A 26,341-nucleotide genomic window follows, 5' to 3' on the forward strand; every position below is an offset into this window, starting at 1 on the left:
TCCCTCATACAAAGATAAAGGCGGGCATAACTTTCTCATTCATTTGCTCTTAATGACTAATCAAATTGTCGGACAGAAAGTTATGCCCGGCTATTATTCCTTACTTTATAATCAGGAACCCTACCATTTAATACCTTACTCCATCACACATAGCCATGGACTTGTCATGTGTAATTAACACAGTCAAATCACTTGCAAATATTCACACACTGTGAAAACTATGTATATATTTTTTATTATATTTTTTTGTACTTGTACCCTAATCATTTTTGGTTCTTCTTTCTATCTGTCTATATAATCCCTTTATTATCCGGACACCCACTATCCAGACCCCACTACCTGAACATTTTGGGCCCAGGACTTCGTAACCCCCAAATTGCCCCCCAAAAGCAAAAAATTCCCCCCAAAAAATCCAAATTTTGTCCCCCGTAATATGAACTCGGCGCGTGGTATGAACCAGCTGTGTTTTGGTGCATAGTTCCGCCAATGTCTGCTAGAGTGTCCCTGCATCCTGCCCACTTCCCTCCCGTCATTCGTCACGAGTGCACGCCCGTCACCATGGTCTCCCACGTGCTCACTTTTTTGGTGGTGCCCTACCTCCTGCAGGTTCTGCTGTTCCTCTCTTGCATCTTCTTCGTGTGTGTGATGATGGTCCCATCGCCTGAGAAGAGGAAGTGAGTGGTTTTGACTCTGGAGAAGAAGAGGGAGATATTGGACAAGGTGGATGCGGGATGGTCGATGTCACGCATCCTCTGTGAATTCAACCTGGCACGCTGTTCGTTGTTTGATATCAATAGATCCTGCGACAAACTCACCCAGTACATGGTTGATTTCTTATCGAAGAACAAATGCAATGCGAAGAGGAAAGTGATGTTTACTCCCTGGTATGCAGAAATTGACCGCTCCACACTGATATAGTATTGTCCACACCGTGCTGCTGGTGTGCTGGTGCGTGGCACGGAGCTGAAGGCTGCTGCTGAGAAGTTCGCAAGGCTTCACGATGCCCCAGACTTCAAGGCATCTGAGGGCTGGCTCTTTGCTTTCAAGTTACGACATGGTCTTACCAACCGTAAGGCCCATGGCAAGCTTTGGATGCCAACGAGAAGGGAGTAGTGGAGGTTTGGCAGAAGGTTAAGGGCTTGATCGACAGGGAGGGCCTCACTCTCAGTCAAGTCTACAATGCTGACGAAACTGGTCTATTCTATTGCTCGTTGCCAACAAACGCTCTAGCCGAGGAAATGGAGAAGTGTGTACCTGGCCGCAAGCTTTACAAGCAATGGTCATCTTCTTTGTGTTGTGCCAGTGCTAATGGCATGCACCGGCTCATGCCCGTTATTTTTGGCCATACAAAGCAGCCTTGGTGTCTTTGTGGGGTGATGGATGTCCTTCCTGTCGTTTGGTACCATTCTGTGAAGGCTTGGTTCACAGCCAAGATCTTCAAAGACTGGTTTCACTACCATTTCATCAGGGAGGTCACCCATTACCAGACAGAGAAACTGGGAATCCCATGCAACCAGGTAAAGACCCTCTTTCTTCTGGACAATGCACCTGCTCATCCAGCTGACAAGGACTTGGTGGATGAGAATGGCCGCATTAGGTGCATGTTTTTGCCACCTAATATGACTACTCTTATCCAACCATTGGACCAAGGAGTGATCGTGGCAACAAAGAGGCTATACCGTCGGAAGTTCCTGGACGAGGTGATGGTTGTTCTCGAGGACGAGGACGAGCCCAGGGAGGGATGGGACACATGAGGCCAGCGGACTTTGGAAAACCTTCGCCACTACAACATCAAGTCTGCCATCTACAACTGGGCCAGTGCATGGAAGGAAGTCCCTGTTAAGACCCTGGAAAATGGTTGGACTCGTCTGCTTCTCAGAGCTGATGTGATGCAAGATTCTCTAGGTTTTGGCATGCACGTCTTCATGCGGCTGGCGATGATGTTGATGTGGACGAAGTGTGTGAGTGCTTGGATGATGATGAGGGCGATCCTGGGAATCAGATCATGTCTGATATCGACAGCGTGTCTTCAGTTGCCAGTGCAAGTACCCAGCTTGAAGATTCTGATGAGGACAGCAATGATGATGCAGACACCTCTCAGAGTGCCACTACTCCAGCCATCCCCAAGCTGAGTGCACTCCGGGAGCACGTCGAGTTCATTCTCGACTACCTGGAGCACCTGGACTGTGACAGGGAGATTAGGCCCTTGGGACTTGTGGAGGAAGTGCATGCTTTCAGGCAGTGCATCGTTAAATGCCAGAATCGTCGTTCCTTGTGTCAATCAACCATTGACAGTTTCATCAGGCCCGTGACCCCCACTGGGACCAGCCCTGGCTACACACCACTGCCTCCTCAAGACAGGCCTTCATCCTCCAAGCCACAGCCCAGCACATCAGGCACGGTAGAGTCGCCACTGAACGTGAGTTTAGGCCTGTCTTCAGAGTCGTCTGCAGTGAGTAGTCCATCACCACGTTCCAGCGACGTGCCCCTAGGCCACCTGCATCACCTACCCTCGGACTCTGACAGTGAATAAACAGTAAGAACTTCTCACTAGACCACATGGGAATTTACAGTGTTGTGCAGTGAAAAGAACGGTGTGCAGTGTTAAGAAAATAGAATTCAGAGTGCAAAGACTTAAGTGCAGAGTGCAACATTGATTTCATTAAAGTACAATGGAGAGCAACTGAGAACAGAGTGCGCAGTGTTAAGAAAACAGAATTCAGAGTGCAAATGACTAAGTTCAGTGCAAGACCTGATTACTGTAGGTGCTTCAGGTACACCTTTTTACTGTCAGAGTCTGAGAGGAGGCGGGTTATTAATCGAGATGGCCACGGACTTGTTGTAAGTACCCAGAATGTTCAATATTGTACTGTATTTTCCACACTCACCTCTAAAACCTCATTCTCTGGTTCCTTTGCATTTGTTTCACTCTTTTATGTCTCTTATTGGTGTGAATAGGATCTTAAATAGGTGGTATGCATGTCCAGTAGGGAGTTATGTATGTGTTTGTCTGAGTTAGGCTAGGTTAGGGTCCATAAGTACAAGTCCAGGAGGCAGGGGCCCACTATCCAGATGGATCCACTTTCTGGACATGCCTTTGGCTATATTACATCAGATAATGGAGGGATTACCAGAGAGAGAGAGAGAGAGAGATATCAATCTCTCTCTCTCTCTATCTCTCTCTCTATATATATATCTGTACCTATATTTGTCAATCTATCTACCTATCTATTATATATATATATATGGTCATCGTCATCAGCCATTTGAGTATCCACTGCAGGACCGGCCTATCCCGACCGAAGTCGGGACAATACAGCCACTGTATCTCTACCAAGTGGCTTAGGCTGTCTGTTAGAGATTGTATGTAGGGTGAGAAGTGCTTGTAAGAGTAATTGTAGTGTTGGAGTGGCTTTGGATGTGTGTGTAGTCTGTGAACCCAGTGTAATCGGCCCGCACAAGCCGACTGGGTGCAAGCATACTTTACAGTAAGCGACACTGGTTCAACCAAAGCACCCCTTGTGTCCGCCAATGCAGTACGTGGCTGGGTGAACACTCCCAAAGTTTATTACCCTGGCGGGGCGCGAACACTTGTTCACCCGTGTACAAAACGCACACTCTACCATTGTATCACAGAGGCTATATATATATATATATATATATATATATTTCCAATCCCCTTAATACCATAAAAAAAGACCACATATAAATCGCCTCCATGTCGCCCTATCCCCCGCCATTTGAGAGCCCTCTGCCCAGTTAACACACCCCACTCTCATATACATCTCCACTCCACCTTCCATCTCATCCTTGGCCTCCCCCTCCCCCACACCCCCTCCACTTCACTCACATACACACTACTTATTAGTCTCTCATTCTCCATCCTTCCCACGTGTCAGACCACCTCAACGTATTTCTCTTAACACTTTCTACCACATCCACATCCACTCCATAACATTTCTTCACCTCCTCATTTGTCAGTCTGTCTGCCTCTGTAACTCTAAATACTCCTCTGAAATAACTCATTTCCAATGTCCTTAATCTTGATTTGTGTCATTCCAACAAGGTCCAAGCTTCACTTGCATAAATTAGAGTGGGTATCGCAATACTATCATAGGCATTTCCCTATTCTTATCACTACTTTCAAAGAACCAGCTACCTTTCTTCCTTCTTGTACCTTAATTTAAATTCGAACCTCCATCCTTACTCATCACACTACCCAAGAACTTACGTGCACCCACAGTTTCCATTTCCTTATCATCCAACCTCACACATTCAGTGACTTCAGTTCTCTCAAAGACGATAACTTTACTCTTCCGTACATTCACCTTTTGATTCCGTTTCCTACACTCTTCCAAAATAATTCACCAAACTTTGCAGTTCCCCTTCGTCTTCACTTAACAATACAGTATCACCTGCAAACAAAAGTACAGGAAGTTTCCAAATGCTGTCCTTTCTCATAAGGGCCGCACCGACATCCTTATGCTTCTTTTATAACCCCATCCATATACAGAGTGAATAACCATGAATACATGACACATCTCTGTTTCAGTCCAACATTCAGACCAAAAATATCAATCAGTTCACTATCAGCACACACAATGCAACCTTAGCACCCTTATACATATTCTTCTAGCACCCTCATATATACTCTTCACGGCATTCAATAACTTTTCATTTACTTCATAATTATATTCTAACTATTTTCTACATTCCTTGTCTATCCACTGTCATATGCTTTCCCCAAATCCATGAAGGCCGCACACAACTTCTTTCCTTTCTCAAGAAACTTTTACACTAAAGGCCTAAGGATGAATATTTGATCTACACAACCTCTTCACTTCTTAAAACCTCCTTGCTCTCTAACTAATTCCTCTGTTATTTCCCTAACTCCGTCAATAAGTAGACTGCCATATACTTTGTGTATTACACTAAGAAGACAAATCCCCCGATGACTGTCACATACTTTCTCCCTCGTTTTCTTTGTACAGGGGAATAATTATACCTGACTTCAAGTCCCCCAGGATTCTACCTTCCTTCTAGGCCAATCTGCATCTTCAGTATCGATTCTACTACTATATCTCCCCCATGCATCAGGATTTCACCACACATTCCATCAGTTCCTGGGGCTTTCCCCATTTTGACCTTGTTCGCTGCTTCCACTAGTTCCATCCTACTAATTTCTTTCTCCCTTCTCACCATCCTCCTTCTCCCAGTCATTCCCCAACCAATAATACTCGCCTTCCTTTCAATCTCTATGTTTAACATCATCATTCATCATTCATCATCCAATCCAGTTTTGCCCCATGAGAAGCGTAGGAACCCGGGGCTAGGCAAGTTGGTCCTGGCCTTTAAGATGGGAGTGACCAGCCTCATTCATCCCTAAGTGGCAATACATGAGCAATAACCTCCAACCAGCCCTTGAATATAAACTTACACCGGCTCAATCCGATTGAAATCCCTTAATTACCCAATAAACCACCAGGCGCCATAATTTGGTTATATGGCAACCACCCAGCATAGTAAATGGTTTCTTGGTGTGCAGGAAATCATTTGGCTTCTCACTCAGTGTAGAGTCATCCACTGACAGAAGGAAGAAGAAAGGATGAGTGAAAGAAAGACAGAAGAGGAAGGAAGGAAAGAACAGAGGAAAGGGCAGACACCCGAGAGCAGCACTACATCGAGTGAGTGGATGGTGAGCATCCCCACCTATCACTTATCTATGTTCAACAATTCCTTAAAATGTTCTCTCCATTTGCTCACTTATTCTCACTTATTTGCTATCAATCTACCATTTTTATGTTTCACTGCCCTACTAACTTCTTTATCACCCAGTGAGACTATTTATCTCTTCCCAGAACATTTTCTTACATTCCCTCCACTTTACAATCAAGTTCCTTCCAAATTCCTCATCCACTCACTTCTTACTCTCCCTTATTAATCTTTTCACCTGTCTCTTCCTCTCTACATAACTCTCGCTTCCGTCTCTCAACTCACTCCACCCCTCTGCTTCCCATGCTTTCTCCTTTTGTACCACAGCTTGCCTCACCTATTCATTCCACCATGCCATTTTTTACCTGCTTTCGTCTTTTCTTCGCCCCACACACCACCTCACATGCTGCACAGATTTCTTCTGTGAATATCTTGAACACACCCTCCACCGTTGCCATCTGCTCCAAATCATATTTACCCAATTGCTTCTCTACTTCTCTGTTATATTCTGCTTTATTATTTTCCCTATCATCTTGCAACTTTTCTACCATCCTTGTATGGACTACTTCTTCCTGTCCTTCCCTCTTCCTATTCCTCCATTGCACTTGAACCTTGACTTTTACCACCACCATGTGGTGGTCAGAAAGTCCACTCCCCAAACCTCTGTATGCTCTTGCATCCATTACATACCTTCTCATTCTGTCATTCACACACACATAAGCAATCATTTCTTTCCAATCATTCAGTTCACCACCCACTCTTCTCATCACTCACCACGGATACCTGTGGATCAATTTCTGCCTAAAGAGAGTATTGGCTATAACTAGCCGCTTCCCCTCACAGATACCTACTAGAACACTGCCATTCTCATTCACTTCTGCAGGCACACCCCACTTATCAACTACTCCATCCACGTTCACATTCCCTACTTTTCCATTCATATCGCCGATAAATATCACTCTCATTCATCTCAGACTTTTCCATGTACGCTTGCTTTGTCCAGAACTTTCATTTCCTCTGCTTGCACTATCTCGCGATGGCGCATACACACACACACACACACACAATCGCTTACGTTTGTATTCCGATTGTCAGTCATGTCCATACGATCCTTCAATCAACTGATCCACACTCTTGTATATTCTCCTTCCATCCCTTGCACATACACCAGCTTTTACCCTCTCATTCTCACCTTCTCCTGTGCACATATCCCATCCTTACTCCCACTCTTTCACATTCTCACCTCTCCTTTTGGGCTTAATTAATCCATAATATGTCCACTTTTGCACCGTCATCCGCCTAGACAATCTCTGTTTCACCTCATCATTCATACCCCTTACATTCCACGCTGTACTCCATACCATGTCCTTTGGCAGGTCCTTGGTCGTCATCTGTTGGTCCGTCCTGATCCGAGGCTTCTTGTATTTACATTTAGTTAGTTGTTTTCTGTGGAGGAGCACTAACCATCGGCTAATCCGATATACATACAGGGTGTAACACGACGTATGACAAAAACTTACATCAATGATCTATCATGCAATTTTGAGCATATTTTCTTCTATAACATATACTCTCTGCGACCCCAGTTCAGTACCCAGCATTCGGCTGTTTAAGCATAAAGGTTTCGTGGCTGGCATGTGCCTTTGGGTGAGAGCTTCGCAGAGCGACGGGAGACGAGTATTATTAGCTTATACTGTACTGTATATAAAAATCCCATATCCTATCAGTACAAACGAGTTTTAAGAAGAAACTTTATGTAGTCTATTGATTCTTTAACATCGTCATGCTTTCCTACAATTCCTTTGCACAAATCGACAGTAAATTGAAGATTAAATTCAATTTTTATGGCTTGTGAGAGAGTAGGGAGGGAAGAGAGGGGCTGGTGTGTTCTTTGATTTTCACTGGAATGATTATTGCTTCCATGGCCGGGAGCCATCTGAGTGTGCCTTGCGCATTACGCAGGTTATTCTCTCGGGCATGGAAGCATACATTCCTTTCTCATATCCGTTGACTAAAGCAAAGAAAGCCTTGGTTTAATCACGGTTGTTCTAATGCTGTCCGCAACAAGGAGAGGGCCTACAAAAGGTACCGGAGCCAACCCACCCCTGAATCACATCATCTTTACGTTTCTGCCCGGAATCGTGCTAAGTCTGTTCTTCGCTCTGCTAAAAATAATTTCACCCGTACTAAATGCTCTCAAGTTTCCAACTCGAATTCTTCCCGCTCCTTCCGGCATCTTGCCAAAAACCTTTCTAACAACTTTACCTCATCATCCTTCCCTCCTCTTTTCTACTCTGATGGTTCTGTAGCTATTTCTTCTACTGATAAAGCAGATCTCTTCGCACAGACTTTCTCCTCCAATTCCACCTTAGATGATTCCGTTGCTGTTCCTCCATCACTTCCCCCCTCTGACTTCCTCATGGCTGACATTAAAATTTCTTCAGCTGATCTATTTTCTGCCATCACTGGCTTCAATACTAACAAGGCATATGGGCCTGATGGGGTCCCTCCTGTTGTTCTCAAGAACTGTGCTTCTGTGCTTACACCCTGCCTAGGTAAACTCTTTTGCCTTTGTCTGTCAACTTGTACCTCTCCTTCTTGCTGGAAGTTTGCTCTCATTCAGCCAGTCCCAAAGAAGGGTGACCACTCCCAACCCTCCAACTATCGTCCAATTGCTTTAACGTCCTGTATTTCAAAACTTTTCGAGTCAATTCTCAATAGAAAAATTTTAAGGCATCTTTCCTATCACAACCTTCTTTCTGATCATCAGTACTTTCCACATATGCTACAGTACTTCTCAAGTAGGTGGAGTCAAATGGTTTTCCTCTCATTATCTTCCCTCCTCATAATGACGCCCTTCATCATCTCTTTCTTCGCCACCCATGGCTGTTGCATTGTTATCTCTTCTATCGCTGCCTCAATGATCACTGCTGCTTTGAAGTGTCTGCTTGTTTCCCACCTCAATTACAGTAGATGGACAGCACCGGTCTGGCTGGAAACTCACCCTCATTTTCTGTCTAACTCTCGTGCAATACTTGGTATATATTCCTAATTCTCCACGTATGCGACATATAAACTCCGGAAGTGTCTCCCTTTGTTTGTATTTCCTTCTGCTTATGACCTCCAGTCTTTAAAGGCGATGTGTTCAGACTTCTGGAAATGACCGGATCTTGAATTTCTTTTCCTTGAAGGAAATTTTTTTTGGGACTTCTAGCATTTATTTGGCTTTTTCTTCATTCCGTAAGAAACTTGCCTCATTTATATTTCATTCTTTCTACTGTTCTTTTTTTCATTTCTTCAATAGTGGTTATATGTTAAACGACTCTGAGTTGGAAAGATTAGGCATATTGTTAGGCATTACATAGCCACAGGTTTATCGGGGTCTGTCCGTCGCGTTGCTTAGGAAGAACAGAAATTTAAAAATATATAAATAAGAAAGTCGGGCATTGTTGTGAAGAGGTTAACATGTTTTAATCTGGTGGAGGCACATGAACTACAATAAATTAATAAATATTTTTCAGCATAGATAGGCATTTTTAGGACAACGGTAGAGTAAGGCTGCACATGGCTGAAATGATCAGGACTACTGCAGCCTATCTTCGGGCTCAGCCATGCTTTGGCCCCCAAACAAGCAAGGAAAAAAATTGTCTGTTTCCATGTTTAGCTATTCTTACCAAGACAAATCAATCAATTAATCATTATTGTGCTCCAGAATAATCAAAATGAAATACAGTCAATAATGTAATAACTACAGAGTACTACAGGTTGGAGGAGTGGACTTTCGGAACACCACTTGGTGGCGGTCAGAATTAAAGTCCAAATTAAATGGAAAAATAGAAGTACAAGGAGAGTGGAAAAATAACAAGAGGATGGAAAAAATGCAGAATATAAGAGGGAAGTGGAGGAATAATTGGGTGAATATAGATTTTAGCAGATGGGGGACGTGGAAGGTGTGTGCAAGATATTCACAGGAGAAATCTGTGCAGCATGTGAGGTGGTGTGTGGAGTGAAGAGAAGACGGAAAGGGGTGCAGGGATCAGGATGGTGGACTGAAGAGGTGAGAGAGGCTGTGGCACAGAAGAAGAAGGCATATAGTGAGTGGATAAGAAACAAAGGCGTGGAAGAACCTGAGAGACGGAAGAGAGAGTTATATGCAGAGAGGAAGAGAGAGGTGAAAAGATGAGTAAGAGAGAGTAAGAAGAGAGTGGATGAGAAATTTGGAAAGAATTTGAGTGTAAAGTGGAGGGAATGTAAAAAAATGTTCTGGGAAGAGGTACAGAAAGTTAGACAGGGTGCCAAAGAAGTTAGTTCGGGAGTGAAAGAAAAAAAAATGGTATATTAGTAGTGGAGAAGGAAGAAAAAGTGAGCCGATGGAGAGAAAACTTTAAGGAATTGTTGAACATAGAGAATGAAAGTAAATCAAGTATACGTGGCTGGGGAATGGCTGGGAGAAGGAGGGATGTTAGAAGAGAAGATGAAATCGGTAGGATGGAAGTTGTGGAAGCAATGAAGAAAGTCAATATAGGGAAAGCCCCAGGAATTGATGGAGTGTGTGGTGAAATGCTGAAGCATGGGGGAGAGATAGTAGTAGAATGGATGTGGAAGATGTGAAGATTGGCCTGGGAGGAAGGTAGAGTCACGGAGGATTGGAAGACAGGTATAATTATTACCTTGCACAAAGGATAAGGGGAAAATGAAGTGTGTGGTAATCAGTAGGGGCATTTGACTTCTCAGTGTAATAGGAAAAGGGTAAGATACTTATTGACAGAGTTAGGGGAATAAGAGAGGAATTAATTGGAGAAGAACAGGGAGGTTGTAGGAAGGGAAAAGGTTGTGTAGATCAAATAGTCATTCTTAGATCTTTAGTGGAAATGTTTCTAGAGTAGGGAAAGAAGTTGAATGCGGCCTTCATGGATTTGGAGAAAGCATATGACAGGGTGGATAAACAAGGATTGTGGAAAGTATTATGAATATATGGAGTAGATGGGAAGTTGTTGAAGGTTGTGAAGAGTATATATGAGGGTGCTAAGGCTGCAGTGCGTGTGGATAGTGAACTGAGTGAATTTTCCAATTGGAAGGTTGGGCTGAAACAAGGATGTGTCATGTCTCCATGGTTGTTCAATCTGTATATGGATGGGGTTATAAAAGAGATACAAAGTAGGGCAGTGGATGTTGGAGCAGCCCTAGTGAAGAGGGCAATGTTTGGAAACTACCTATACTGTTGTTTGCAGATGATACTGTGTTGTTAAGTGATGACAAAAGGGAGCTGCAAGGCTTCGTGGATGAGTTTAGGAGAGTGTGTAAGAAACGGAATCTAAAGATGAATGTAGGGAAGATTAAAGTTATGGTCTTCGAGAGAAGTGAAGTCAGTGAATGTACAGTGAGGTTGGATGATGAGGAAATGGAAAATGTGAGTGTGTTTAAATACTTGGGTACAGTGATGAGTAAGGATGGAAGTTTAGAGGGTGAAGAACTTGAAAGGGTGCAACAGGGAAGAAAGGTTGCTGGTTCCCTGAAGGCAGTGATAAGAAACCGGGAAGTAAGCATGGAAGTGAAAAAGCTACTACATGACAGTATTGTGATACCAACTCTAAAGTATGGGAGTGAAGCTTGGACCTCGTTGGAGGGATAGAAGTCAATAGTGAGAGCAGTGGGAATCAGTTATTTGAAAGGAGCATATGGAGTCACATGGAGAGAGAGAAACTGACAAATGAGGAAGTGAAAGAGCGTTGTGGTGTGGATGTGGATGTGATAGGAAGAGTTAGGAGAAACACACTGAGGTGGTTTGGCCATGTGGAGAGGATGGAGAGCGAGAGACTGACGAGGATATGTAATTAATGTGAGTGAGGTGGCTGGGGAGGAGAGAGGGAGGGGGAGGCCAAGGATTAGATGGAGGGATGGAGTGGAGAGGTATATGAGAGTAAGGGGTGTGACCTGGGAGCAGGGCAATGAAATGGCGGGGGACAGGGCGACATGGAGGCGATTTGTTTGTGGCCACCCCTTACGGGATTAAGGCGTCTGGCAATTGATAGGTAGATAGATAAACTAATCAAAATCTATTATACAGCCTAACTATCAGGTATCTACAATATATTATGTCGTACAAAGTCTCTGTGTACACAGACCAAGCACTCTAATGCCCTGTGTCCTGTTCATAAGTTTGGCAGTAAGTGATAAACTCTCAGCTGTATTGTTCAGCGCGGTTTTCCGCTCAAGCAGGACAATATTTCACTATTATATGTAGGGTAATTTCATGCCTGTACTTTCTCACTGTATTCAATTAGAATCGTCTTAACTATAAATATTATGAGTGTATTCTTAAGCTCCTCCTACCTTAAAGCTGTAGTTTCAATAAAACACCCAAGTGTTACAAGTGTCAACAAATAATACAGTAGTGTTTCCAGAATTACATATCGATCATAAAACCAAAATACATCATTCATAGGTGGTAAACCATCAAAAAGCAGCTACTGTATATTACCAGCCTCATAGGGTATAAGAACTACTGTATTACCATTAGAATTCATACCATGGCATATCTAAAGCAGGGCAGCGGAGGTGTGCAGCTCCCTTATGCCTCATGACATATTCCACCCAGTACACAGCCACCTCACTGGGATGCTGAGGTTGGTCCTTCATCACCGCAGATTGGTGTGCTACCCGTGTTTTGAACCTGAGGATAAAGTAAGTATTAAAAACTATAATAATGCATTTCAGGGAAGTACTGAATGGTTTTTACTGAGGCTTTCAAAACAATTTCAGTCAGGAACAGGAAACTTCCATCTAGTATACTATTAATGGAAGGGGAGCTATGTGCATTACTCTGGAACATCATTTACGTTTCCTGATTGATACAGCCTTTGTATCAGTCATGAACATGACCATCAGCTTTTTAAATCATGAAAACTCTATATTAAAAGGAGCTTGCCATTGAAACTTGTGTATATCTGGTGCTGGAAATGGAAGAAAATGAAGCACCTGCATACATTTTGTTTTGTAAACGGTGATTAAAGTCAGAACCACAACAGGATGTGAAATTTTCCTCTTCCTAATTGCTTAAAGATAAACAAACCATTACTATTTCAAACACCATTGTTTCTACCATCGTGGAGAGGAGAATGAAACAGACTTGTTTCACCTTTGAATTGTATCTTTAAAGATATGAGAGAGCATTGCTCAAAACTTCACTGCAACTTGATATGAGACAAAGAGGATAATTATGACTGTAAGAATAAGAGGAGTATTAAAAAACTTACTCATTGTTTGTCATTACAAACTGTATTTTCTCCTTCAGTGTGTCTGGTGTGAGGTCGTCCCAGAGCAACACACTACCCCAGCCGTCACTCTCTACTTCCCTCATGTTGGTCTCCTGGTCTCCAAACACAGGCATTCCCAGGACCGGCACCCCATGGTACATGGATTCCATAGTGCTGTGCAGTCCCCCGTGAGTGATGAACAATCGCAGCCGAGAGTCACCTGGGAAAATGGTCTCTAAGTCATTCTTGTAGATAGGTAAACAAAAACAAAAAAATCGTAACTAACAGAATGCCAAGGCAAGACAGATCAACAATGGTTATAAAACTAACCTTGATTAGAACAAAGGGCTCAGAGTTCGTACCAAGAATATCCTGCTGGGGGAGCCATTTGCCAAGCCGGACATTGGGGGGAAGGTCCTCCATTGTGTCCTTGTCCCACTTCCACAGGACTCTCTGCTTCAGTGACCCGAACACCTCCACCAAGATCTTCCGATGTCTAGCCAACACAGTAGAAAAAGTTATTTCTCAGTGTAACAATTTAAAGGATAATAGAGTACTAAATGTATGGCAACACTAGTTGGTGTTCTTTGCTGTAGAATCAAGTTTCCATGAATAATTGAGTGAGTACTACCTTATTCCTACCCCCTCTGTCTGTGCACAAGTAATTTATTCAGCTTAGAGGAAGACTGTCAGACTAGAGGAATTAAATATGAATTGCAATTATTGGACTGTCGCTCTTTCGTTCTCAAAACCTCTCTAACATTCATTGTCAGACAACTGCAGTAGTACTACTTGACTTGGGATAAGATTTTTTTTTTTTTTATGGACAAGGAAACGGTTCTGATAGAGTCCAAATCATCAATATATATATGGATGCCGCAAGGGATGATGCAAGTGGCCGCCATCTTGTTACTCGCAACAAAATTGTGCTGCAGTGTGCTTGGAACACAGTTTTACGCATTTGGGGGATCAGATGATTCAGCACTATGCCATCGCAGCGATCAACCGCACAAACAGACAATTCAAGGACTGTGGGAGAACTTGTCATCAGTGAGTAGGCATGACAAGGAGTATTTAGCTTGTGTTTTTGCATACAGAATCGCTTCTCACGTGGTCTCACAGCAGTATGCAGTACCTAAGGCAGTACCAAAGGCATTGTTGCAATATGGTGGGTCTTTGGTAGAATTTCAGTTCTTGGAAACTTCCCAACACTGGCACAAATAAAAGCTGTGTCTGTGATGACATGTGAGATCTAGAGGGCTATTGAATGACGCTACAATGGCTGTTCTACGATAAATGGTATAGAAACTGCACTCGATTTTCAACATTTCTAAAGTGATCATATTAACCCTTTGATGAATTTTGCCCCCCCATATAACACCCCTTAAAAACACCAACCAGGGATTTCACTTGCTGTGCCATGTCTTCTAGAAGGTTGCTATCGATGTGCCAATTTTCAGAGAAAACGGAAAAACGACTTCCATAAACGAGCGTGTATGGATTAGATGACACTACAATGGTGGCTTCTGTCACTGTGCGATGGCTTCACAGCTCGCACTGAACCATGCGTACCAAGCACCCTCCATCTGTAGAACTCAGTGGTCCAAATGGAAGGGGTATAAGAGGTCTGTTCAGAAAGTATCTGACCTTAGGCTCCCCTCCAAAAAAATAAATAGCCAACCTTTTGCTCCAGGACACCAAACCCCCTGCAAAAGTAGGCCCCTTCTGACATGATACGTAGCCCAGCATTCTTTCCACTGTCTAAAACATTTTTCAAAGTCGCTTTTCAGTACCTCCTGCTGGTGCTTCATTGCATTCGTCATTGTCTCTTCTTTCATCTCAAATCGGGAGCCCTTCAGCGCAGTTTTGAACGTGGGAAATAACCAAAAGTCGCATGGAGCCATGTCTGGTGATTGTCTGACGAACCTGTGGGATGTTGTGCTTGACTAAAAACTCCTAATTATTTGAGTAAAATGGGCAGGGCGACTCTGCATGCTTCCACTGGGACGACTGTGGTTTGGTTTCTGGGTCATATCAGTACACCTAAGTTTCAACTCCAGCAATAACAGTCATCAGAAAGTCTGGATCACGATTTGCACACTCCAACAGGTCTTGAGCAACGTTCATCCGAGAGAGGAGCTCATGACGAATGCGACAAAGGACCTGCAGGAGATACCAAAGACCGACTTTGAAAAATGCTTCGGGCTGTGGAAGGAACGCTTGGCTACATGTGAAAGTCAGAAGTTGCCTATTTTGAGAGGAATTAGTGTCCTTCCTCAACAGGTTAGCTTTTTATTTTTTTTAGAGCCTATGATCGGATAGATTATGAACAGGCCTTGTACATGAAGTGAGTGTTGGGGGCTTAGATATGGACTGTTGTTGTGGTGACAATGATGTATGTAAATGTTAAAAGTATCATTAAAGTGACTGGAATTTACAGTGACGTATCTGAAATTAGCACTTGCAGCCTGATGAACAGTTCTGTGCCTGGATTTTCGTCCATATTAAGGTCAAAATTTGCAGTGACTGGAGTTTTGCAGCACTAAAATTCTATCTGTTTCTTAGTTTGTCTACTGTATGATAACACTCTGCAGGTCTGGCAGAATCGAAACCTGGTGTGTGCTATGAGTGTAGGATTCAAATCACTTCAAGTTTCTAGTGTGGCCTGTTGTGGACTTTGCATTCTTATGGGAATAATCAGGATACGGCTGGCTGTTACTAAAAGTGTTAAGACTAGGATACATCAGGGATTAGTCATAGGCCCACAGTTGGTCGTAATGGTCATGTAAACATTAAGACTTTCATAAGCAGATATTCCATTGCTGATGGAAGTTAGTGTAAAGAATGTACGGAGGAATTCCAAAAGTGGAGAGAAAATATTAAGCTAAAGGACCCCTAGAAAAAATGGAGAAATCAATGAGCGATATTTGGAATGGTTTTGGATTTGGGTAAATGGTCATGTTTTGTATGTAGTTTGCGAGTGGGTAGGAATATCTGTACTACATTACGTCTTGGATGTAAACACTGGGCAAAAAAAAGAGATGTAGAGAAGTGCATGATTACCTGAGGCTTGTGGCAGATTTTCAATGTGACAGATGTAGCGGCATTGGCAGACCACTAGAGGTTTGACCAGTAAGATCCATGGTAAGACATGAGTCACTGAAAATTTTAAATAAATTCTTCTGCCTTACTGATTGCAACATTACTCGGGATGATGTTGTCGAACAGAGTGCTGTTGCAAGGGTGAGGGTGAGTAGGGCATGGAAAGATTCAGATAACTGCCACCAATCCTGACCCTTGAATGTTCTCAATGTCCAAAAAAGGGATAAAGTTTCGCACGTGTGACAGGAGCCATGTTGTAAGACAATGAAATACAGTTTGATTGACTGAATATAATTAAAATCTGGCAGCGCAACTGCTAGGGTCATATGCCGTCGGACAACAAGGTAAAAGTCGCTGCAAATATAAATAATGCACATTCAAAAGAAAGTTAACACCCGTTAGTAGGAATAAAACGCTGATGATAACAAAAGCTTAAAATAGTAGTTACTTAGAAAAGTGGAAAGAGGCCTGCCTCCTGAAGAAAATTATAAACATCAGTAAAATCACCGGAGGCTCCCTCAAGCATCGAGGACAGACAATAGGCACCATCTGCCCCCTTATGCCTATGGAGGAATCTCTAACGTAGGTCCCCCCAACTTGGACACTCGACCAGCAAGTGATGGTCAGTAAGGGGAACAAGGCAATCATCACAGTACGGTTGAGTCCCACCACTCATAAGGAACCAATGTGTAAGCCAAGAGTGCCCAATGCGAAGCCTGACAAGAGCCATCTCCAATCACCGAGGCATGGAGGGGAGAACCCTTGGCACAACCACTCACTGAAAGATTTCTTTTAGCTTATTAAGAGCAACACCATCCCATAGTCTCTGCCAACACATACGAATCACATTCCGCAAGTATGGTGTTACATCAGAAGTAGGTAGTGGGTAGTCAGTTGGGGGCTGTTGAGAAGACGCAGCTTTAGCTGATGTATCTGCCATCTCATTACCCACCACACCAACCTGTGTGGAAACCCAACAGAAGTCCACATGGAGGCCACAATGGCCAAGAAGAAAAAGCCACTCTTAAATTGATAAAACCAATGGATGACGTGCATTAAAAGACTCCAGTGCAGAGACAGCACTACGGGAGTCACTAAAATCACAAAAACAGATCGGGAGAGAGTAAAAACGATTTTGAGAGCACATAAAATTGCAGACAGATCCTCCATATACACTGAAGTAATGCCAGGAAGGCTACCACCCCTACTAAAGGAAGGGAAGACAACACCAAAGTCTACCCCAGTATCAGTCATAGACCCGTCAGTATAGACGGGGACAGAACCCTCATGAGTGGAGGCATGTTCTAATAAGACAGAGAGACACCTTTGAGAGAAGTGAGACCTTTTTTCCAACAACAGACGTACAAAATGTCACACGAAGGAGTAACCAAAAACCCACTCTTGGGATCGATGTGGACAAACTGCCAGTCTTGGAACAGAGAGGGCTAACATAACAGACCACACCCTGTAACCAAAGGGTTACGGGAAACTAGGATGTTTGTCATAAACAGAAGATTGTGAATCCTAGGAGACTATGGCACAAGAAATCGAGTCTTGAAGGCGGTGATGACGATACCAACATCTCATCCTCAGAAACTGGCATCACAAATCCAAGGGGAGTACACCAACATCCACCAACAAACTTGAAATTGGTGATGAACTGAATGGCCTGGTTGCCAAACGTACACCAACATGATGCTCAGAACTTAACAACTGGAGACGGGCATCTGTTGTAGAGGAGTAAACCTCATACACAGATTCAAGTTTAGGAAGAATAAGAGACCTATGCAAGAGGAGAAGGGTCTGACGGTCAGCATTCCAAGAGGTATGAGCCAAAATCCTCAAAAGACTCGAAGCTTTAAGACATGCCACCCTAACAGAACGAATATGAGGAACCCAGGTTAGTCATCTATCAAGCAGAAGACCCAGAAACCACGTCTCTTCCACACAGGATATTCTCCGACCATAGAGATACAAGTCAGGATCTAGGTGAACCCTCAAAGACGACAGAAATGCATAGCCACTGTCTTTGATTAAGAACAACGGAAGCCACGAGACCCTGTCCAGTCAGAAATTCTATTAAGAGCCAGCTGCAACTTCCTCTCTATCAGAGACATTCTAGATGCGGTGAGGGATAATAATAGGTCATCGACATATAGTGAGCTTCGTACACCATCAGGAAGTACACTGATTATGCTGTTGATGGTTATAGCAAAGAGAGTAACACTAAGGATACTCCCCTGTTGTAATCCATCTTCAAGTGCATGGGCATTAGAAAGCACTCCTGTCACTAGGATCCTTAAAAAATGATTAGATAAAAACTGATTAAAAAAAGGCAAGCCCCCACCAAGGCCAAAGTCATGAAGAGAAAGTAAAATGCCATGATGCCAGGCAGTGTCATATGCCTTCTCCAGATCGAAGAAGATCGTGAACTGGTGTTGGTTACTGGAGAAAGACTCACAGACAGAGGATTCCAAGGACAGTAGTTCACCAGAGGGAGATTGCATTTTTTGAAAACCATACTGGGCAGGGGATAAGAAGTCGCCTCTCTTCAAACACCACACAAGCCTAATATTGACAATCTTTTCCAGAACTTTAAGTTTACAAGACGTCAGAGAAATAGGCTGATAGTTCGTCGCCTGTTTGGGGATGGGGATGACTACAGCAACCCCCAACAATTCGGAAACTCACCAGAACACCATATTATATTAAATAATGAGAGCAAAAACGAAAGAGACTCATTAGACAGGTGATGTAAAAAGGCATAAGGAATATCATCACAACCAGGAGAGGAATCAAGGCACTGCGACAGATGGAGCTCATAAACAGAAAAGGGGACATTAGAAGGTTCTCCCCCAGAAGAGGCAGAACTAAGAATACGAGACTCTAGGTGCCGACACTGAGATACCGAAGGCGAATCTGCATCCTTCCGTGACACGCTGGCAGAATGATCAACATAGAACCCTGCAATAACGAAAGCATCAGCCACAGTTCCACCTAATGCAGATAAAACAGGAAGGGTGGGAATAGTATACTTCCTGAAGTTTTCCTTACACGGTTCCACACTTGAGTGAGGGAGTTCTCGAACTGATGGAGGAAACATAACTCTTCCAGGATGAATGCCTGGCCTCCTTTTAAAACCGCTTCATATGAGCTGGTACCCTCCAGTACGCCATCAAATATTGAGGATCCCCACGATGATGACGAAGTAGAGAGAAGGCAACTCGTTTGGCTCTCACTGCAGAACTGCACTCAGAGTTCCACCATGGAACTGGATGTTTAGGAAATTGACCCCATTGACCCCTTGTTCTTGCAATAGATAACAGGGATGCTGAGTGCAACATGTCATTGAAATAAGACACCACCTCAGTAAGACAGCCAAACTCACTGACAGAAAGGGCAATGCAACTTAATTTCCTGAACAGTGGCCAGTCACACTAACCAGAAGCCAGCGAGGAACATGAGGCTGAGGTCCAACTGCACTATCACTTAAGAGAAGTGGAAAATGGTCACTGCCATACAGGTCTGCCAACACATCCCAGGTAAAGTCTAAAACAGAATCAGCTGAATATAAGAACAAATCAGTGGCAATAAAAGTTCCAGTCTGGCAATGGAAACAAGTAATTTTATTTGAATTTAAAATGCCCAACTCCTCATCTTCCACTAAAAAGGCCAGCAGAACACCCTGAGGGTTGGTCCCACTGTTACCCCACAGTGGATGGTGACCATTCATAAATTATCTCCTAGTAACAGAAACGGAGAAGGAAGGCTTCGAATAAGGTGTTCCAAATCTGCCCTTTCAACATTAGCACTAGGAGGAAGATAAGAGACTGCAAACTATATACTGTGAACATAAAAACATCTTGACAGCAACAGCCTGCAGGGGAGTGGAGATGTCCGGGTGACTGTATGGAATCTCCTGGTGAAGGAAGCTAGCAGCATCTCCATGACTACCTTGGTTCAGCACAGGATCAGAATGAAAGGCAAGGTAGCCAGATGGACCGGAAGGAACAGCATCGCCAACCATGGTCTCTTGGATACACATGCAAAGAGGAGTAAATTGAGCAACAATATGGCACAGTTCCTCCTAGCTAGCACGTAAACTCCTTCAATTCCACTGGATGATAGAATCCATAGTGGAAGGGTGATGATTAAATCCGGGAGTGTACACCTCTTGGCAGGTGATCGGGTTTGGATTGATGCTTAGGAAGGACCTTGGGAAGAGACTGCCCAGACAAGGAACCCACCCCCTATGTCGAACATCTGTGGGCAAACGTGACGAAGAAGAAGAAAGTTTTACAACACTCCTTCTCGAGGTTGAAGTAACATTTGGCTTGGAAGTGGTGAAGGTTTTACAAAACTCCTTCTCTGAGGTGGAATAACACTTGGCTTGGAAAATGGTTTGGAGGTAGCCCTGGGTGATGTGGTACAGCCACTGTCACCACCAGAAGCCCTGGAAGACAGTGAAACAGGGCAACAGAGGAAGCTACAGGGAGATTGAAACGAAAAGACATGAGAATGACTAGATAAATATGAGGAGTAAAGGTAACTCATGGGGGTATCATCAGAAGAATGGAGATGATGGCTGGGAGTGGAAAGCATCATAAACCAAGTAGAAATGAGATCAAGATGGCTTGTACTGTCCATGAAATGATCAAAGCGAGTTGGGTGAGGGTGTGTACATGTATACATATACCAGGCTATTGATGGAGAGGTAGTCTGGGAAAGACACTGGACAAGCTGCTGTGTACCGACCACAGAGTTGGAGGTATTAATAGAAAGCAGGAGGGAAACAGCAGACAGCTGGAGTGCTATCGGATGAAACTGCCTGACCCATAAAACATGTAATGTAACCGTAAAACTGACAACAGGAATAATAATCTATCTATTGCCAGACGCTTTAATTCCTTAGGGTGGCCACAAACGAATCGCCTCCACGTTGCCGTGTCTCCGGCCATTTCACTGCCCCGCTCCCAGCTCACACTCCCCTCCCTCATATACCTCTCCACTTCATCCCTCCAGCTCATCCTTGGCCACCCCCTCCACCTTACTCACATACACTCTCCTCGTTAGTCTCTCACTCTCCATCCTCTCCACATGGCCAAACCACCTAAATGTGTTTCTTCTAATGCATCCTATCACATCCATATCCACACCACAACGCTCCTTCACATTCTCATTTGTCAGTCTGCTCTCCATGTTACTCCACATGCTCCTCTCAAATAACTCATTTCCACTGCTCTTACTTATGACTTGTGTCTCTCCAACAAGGTCCAAGCTTCGCTTCCATACGTTAGAGTTGGTATCACAATAATGGCATGTAGTAACTTTTTCATTTCCATGCTCACATCCCTGTTTGTTATAACTGTTTTCAAGGAACCAGCAACCTTTCTTACCTGTTGTACCCTTTCAACCACTTCACCCTCCAAACTTCCATCCTTACTTATCACACTACCCAAGTACTTAAACGTACTCACATTTTCCATTTCCTCCTCATCCAGCCTCACTGTACATTCACTGACTTTACTTCTTTCGAAGACCATCACTTTACTCTTCCCTACATTCACATTCAGATTCCGTTTCTTACACACACTCCCAAACTCATCCACCAAGCCTTGCAGTCCCCCTTCGTCATCACTTAATAACACAGTATCATCTGCAAACAACAGTGCAGGGAGTTTCCAAACACTGCCCTCTCTCATTAGGGCCACTCCAACATCCACTGCCCTACCTTGTATCTCTAACACCATCCATATACAGATTGAACAACCATGGAGACATGGCACATCCCTGTTTCAACCCAATCTTCAAACAGAAAAATTCACACAGTTCACTACCCACATGCACTGCAGCCTTAGCACCCTCATACATACACTTCACAGCATTCAACAACTTCCCATCTACTTCATATATTCTGAATACTTTCCACAGTCCTTGTCTATACACGCTGTCTTATGCTTTCTCCTAATCCATGAAGGCCGCATACAACTTCTTTCCCTTCTCCAGAAACTTTTCCACTAAGGATCTAAGAATGAATATTTGATCTACACAACCTCTTCCCTTCCTATAACCTCCCTGTTATTCTCCAACTAATTCCTCTGTTATTTCCCTAATTCTCTCACTAAGTATCCTCCCATATACTTTTCCTATTACACTAAGAAGACAAGTGCCCCTATGATTACCACACACTTCTTTTTCCCCTTTTCCTTTGTACAAGGGAATAATTATACATGACTTCCAACCCTCTGGGACTCTACCTTCCTCCCAGGCCAACCTGCACATCTTCCACATCCATTCTACTACTATCTCTCCCCCATGCTTCAGCATTTCACCACACACTCAATCAATTCCTGGGGCTTTCCCTATTTTGAATTTCTTCATTGCTTCTACAACTTCCATCCTACTGAATTCCTCCTCTCTTCTCACATCCCTCCTTCTCTCAGCCATTCCCCAGCCACTTATACTCGCATTACTTTATTCTCTATGTTCAACAATTCCTTAAAGTGTTCTCTCCATCTGCTCACTTATTCTCCCTTCTTCACTAGTAATCTACCGGTTTTATCTTGAACACCCCGATTACCTTCATTGCCACCCTGAATAATTCTCTTTACCTCTTCCAGAACATTTTCTTACATTCCCTCCACTTTACACTCAAATTCCTTCCAAATTCCTCATCCACTCTCTTCTTTCTCTTACTAATCATTTCCCCGATCTCTTCCTCTCTACATATAACTCCCTCTTCCGTCTCAAAACTTCTTGCACACCCCTATTTCTCATCTGCTCACTATAGGCTTTCTTCTTTTGTGCCACAGCCTGTCTCACCTCTTCATTCCACCATGCCGTTCCTTGCCCGCCCTTTCGTCTTCTCTTCATCATCATCATCATCATCACCATCATCATCAGTATCATTATCATCATCTAATCCTGTGCTGCCCCATGGGAAGCATAGGAACCCGGGTCTAGGTCAGTTAGTCCTGACATTTAAGATGAGAGTGACCAATCTCACTCATCTCTGAGTGGCATTACGTGAGCAATAAACCTCAACCATCCCTTGGATATAAACCTGCACAGGCTCAATCCACTTTGAGCGTCTTAATTACCCACTAAACCATCAGGTGCCATCATCATCATCATCATCATTATCATAATAGTAATAATAATAATAATAATAACAACAACAACATCAATAATAATAACAATAATATTAAAAATAATGAAAATAACGAGATCCACAGAAGTTCAACCCTACTTCCATGCAGCACGGACTGGGTAACGCAGTATGGTAAGCCAGCAATACATGCTGCCAAAGGGACTCTGATAGTCTGACACAATGATGCCAGTACAACCAACCAACCAGATCATCATACCACATCGGTCATCCCGCAGGTCAACATGGACCGTGACCTCCAGTGAGGAACCAGGCTGGGATCGAAAATTGTGCTCGTGGAACAAACTCTCCCCATCATGTACTAGAGGAACACCATGCCGAGGAGAATCCTTACAGAGCCTTCTATGTACATCAACCCCCCCCCCCCATAAAAAAAGAAACAATAACAACAATAACAAAAGGAGCAAGGCAGAAATGGTCAAGGGAAAAGTACAAATACGACATGGAAGCATTCTGCACTGCTTCAGCTTCACTAAACCCAGCAGAGACATCAACAACCGAAGCTGCATACAACATCTGGAGAGAAAAATACCTCACAGGCAGACAGAATTTGCATGCCAATAAACTGGCAGATGTCCGGCATGACACTGTCAAGAGCACACAACTGACAGACCTGGAACTTAAGATCATCCACAAAAAAATCATGGAGAATGTTCCCAATGCCAACACTGGGAATATGAACATCAACAGACCAAATGAGACGCAGCAGCTGATGAAGAGGTAGAACAGGCATAGACCACCAGTGCCGACCCTTCAGAGACAATACAGTATACCAAAAACAAACAGTCCATGAGGAAAATGGAAATACAAAAGCAGCAGAGATGACAGCAAGCATCCGGCAGAGATGGGAAATCTTGAAGGAAATGTCCATTAAAGAACGACCACTAATCACCAGGATCAAGAAGGACGGCCAATCCAAAAAGGCCATCAGACTCGCAAACGAAGCCATCCAAACAATCAAAGACGAGATTTCATGAGCAATGACTCATAATAGAAATCAACTCATTAATACACGCAACTGCTTCAAGCACCAAGAAAAGAAAGACCAAGAAAACAACAGACAGGGAACAGAAAGCAGCCAGCTTGGAAGGAGAAAATTGAGGAGATACAGAAACAATGGGAACAACTGGCTCTCCAGAGCGAAACTGAAAAGAACTCCAAAATCAAAGGCGGAAAAGGAAAGAGTTCGAACTAAAGCAAAAAATAGAACAGAATGAATATATACAAACAGCCAAGCAGGTGCTGAGGCAACAGAATCAAGTAAATGCACAGAGACTAAGGAGATTTGACAAGAGAAACAAATTCTTTAGACAAAACAAGATCTTCAAAGAAGATGTTAAGATATTCTATTATGAACTTGGCAAGAAGAGGATAGATGTTAATGAACCAACCACCATCAGAGAAGTTGAAGAGTTCTGGAGTAAGATCTGGGGGTGCGATAAAAAACATAGTGAGACAGCTATTTGGATCTAGCAACAACAGGACCAACACAAAGACATGGAGAATCAAGAATGATCCGACATTAATAGCACAGAGTCCATTGCTGCCATCAACAAGACCAGCAACTGGTAATCACAGGGGATAGATGGAATTGCCAACTTCTGGACTGAGAACCTGCCCAGTATCCACGAAGACCACACACAGGCGTACAATGACATTGTAAAGAATCCAGAGAAATGCCCCGAGTTGCTCACACCGAGAATCGTGTACCTGTTCCCAAAGACAGATGAGACACAGCACCCGATGAATTACAGACCCATCATCTGCCTTCCGGCAGTGTTTAAGATACTCACTTCCATCATCAGCGTGAGAACCAACATCTTCCTTGACAAAAGCAGTTTGCTACCACCAAAAGAGAAGGGATGTAAGAAAGGAAACTATGGAAGCAAAGACCAGCTGCTTATTAAAAAGTCATACTGGAAGAACCAGGTCGGTGAAAAAGAACTTGAAAATAGCAAGCATTAACTACAGAAAGGCATTTGACAGTACGCCACACTCATGGATAGAAAAGAGCCTTGCGATAAATTGAGTCTGTCCAATAACTGTTAGATTAATCACAAAGAGCATGAAGACCTGGAAGGCCATCCTAAATCTCCATCATGAAAGCGGGTCATTAACATCGAGACCTATCAACATCAGGAGTGGAATATTCCAAGGGGATTCACTATCACCACTGCTCTGCTGCCTCGTGCTGGCTCAATTCAGCAATCTGCTGAACAACAGCAATTATGTTTTTGAATCACAGAATGGCAGACTGAACAACCTGTTCTATATGATCGACCTCAAAACGTTTGCCAAAGATGATAGACACCAGAAAGGTCTGAATCACCATCGTCAAGACTTTCAGTGACGAGATGAAAACAGAAGTTGGATAGGAAAAATGTGCCAAAGCCTCCTTTAAGAGAGTAAAACTGACGAAAATCAATTAAAACCTTGACACTGACACCAAGGTGCTGTCAGTCATGTAATAACTGCCCTATAGTTCCATAAGTTCATAGTTTAGACCCGGACCTACAGCAGGTAAAACATGATGCATGAAGATATATATATATATATATATATATATATATATATATATATATATATATATATATATATATATATATATATATATATATATATATATATATATATTTCTAGTGAATACATGACTTTGACTCACTTCTCTGGCATGCTGGATGGTGTCACTGCTGATCCCAGACTGAAGAATATAAAGCCATCCTTGCCAGCACCCTTTACCCAATCTTCCATGTCCTGAAAAGACAGAAAAGCTTTCAGAAGCATAGTGTTATATCCCTGCCCCGCACCGCCAGAGGCTCCAGCAGCAGTAGTTCAGTAAAGGAAGGACATTGCCCAGTGAGTTGTTCTTACTATGGTAAGCCTTTTGGAGTACAACAAAATCCGCTAAGGTAGGGCAAATAAACATTAGCTTCTGAAGTTCACTGTCTTTATTTTCCAGATAATTACACTAAATGTTTCCCAACTACATATCACTGTTTTCACAAGTACCGGCGCTATACAATCTTCACTGACTGCAATTACACTTACGGTAATGCTTGCCAACTTCACTTCACTGTTTTCACAAGTACCGGAGCTATACAAT

General features: G+C 43.3%; 1 protein-coding gene across 1 annotated transcript in view; it reads right to left on the bottom strand.

Annotated features, from left to right (window-relative positions):
• LOC145401608 (UDP-glycosyltransferase UGT5-like) overlaps positions 1 to 26,341 on the bottom strand; it is a 263,991-nt gene that overhangs the window by 162,334 nt on the left and 75,316 nt on the right. The window lies entirely within an intron of this gene.

This window comes from Coenobita brevimanus, chromosome 56 (genome assembly GCF_032717465.1).
Source record: "Coenobita brevimanus isolate Jiangsu-jjx chromosome 56, ASM3271746v2, whole genome shotgun sequence".
NCBI classification, from domain to species: domain Eukaryota; kingdom Metazoa; phylum Arthropoda; class Malacostraca; order Decapoda; family Coenobitidae; genus Coenobita; species Coenobita brevimanus.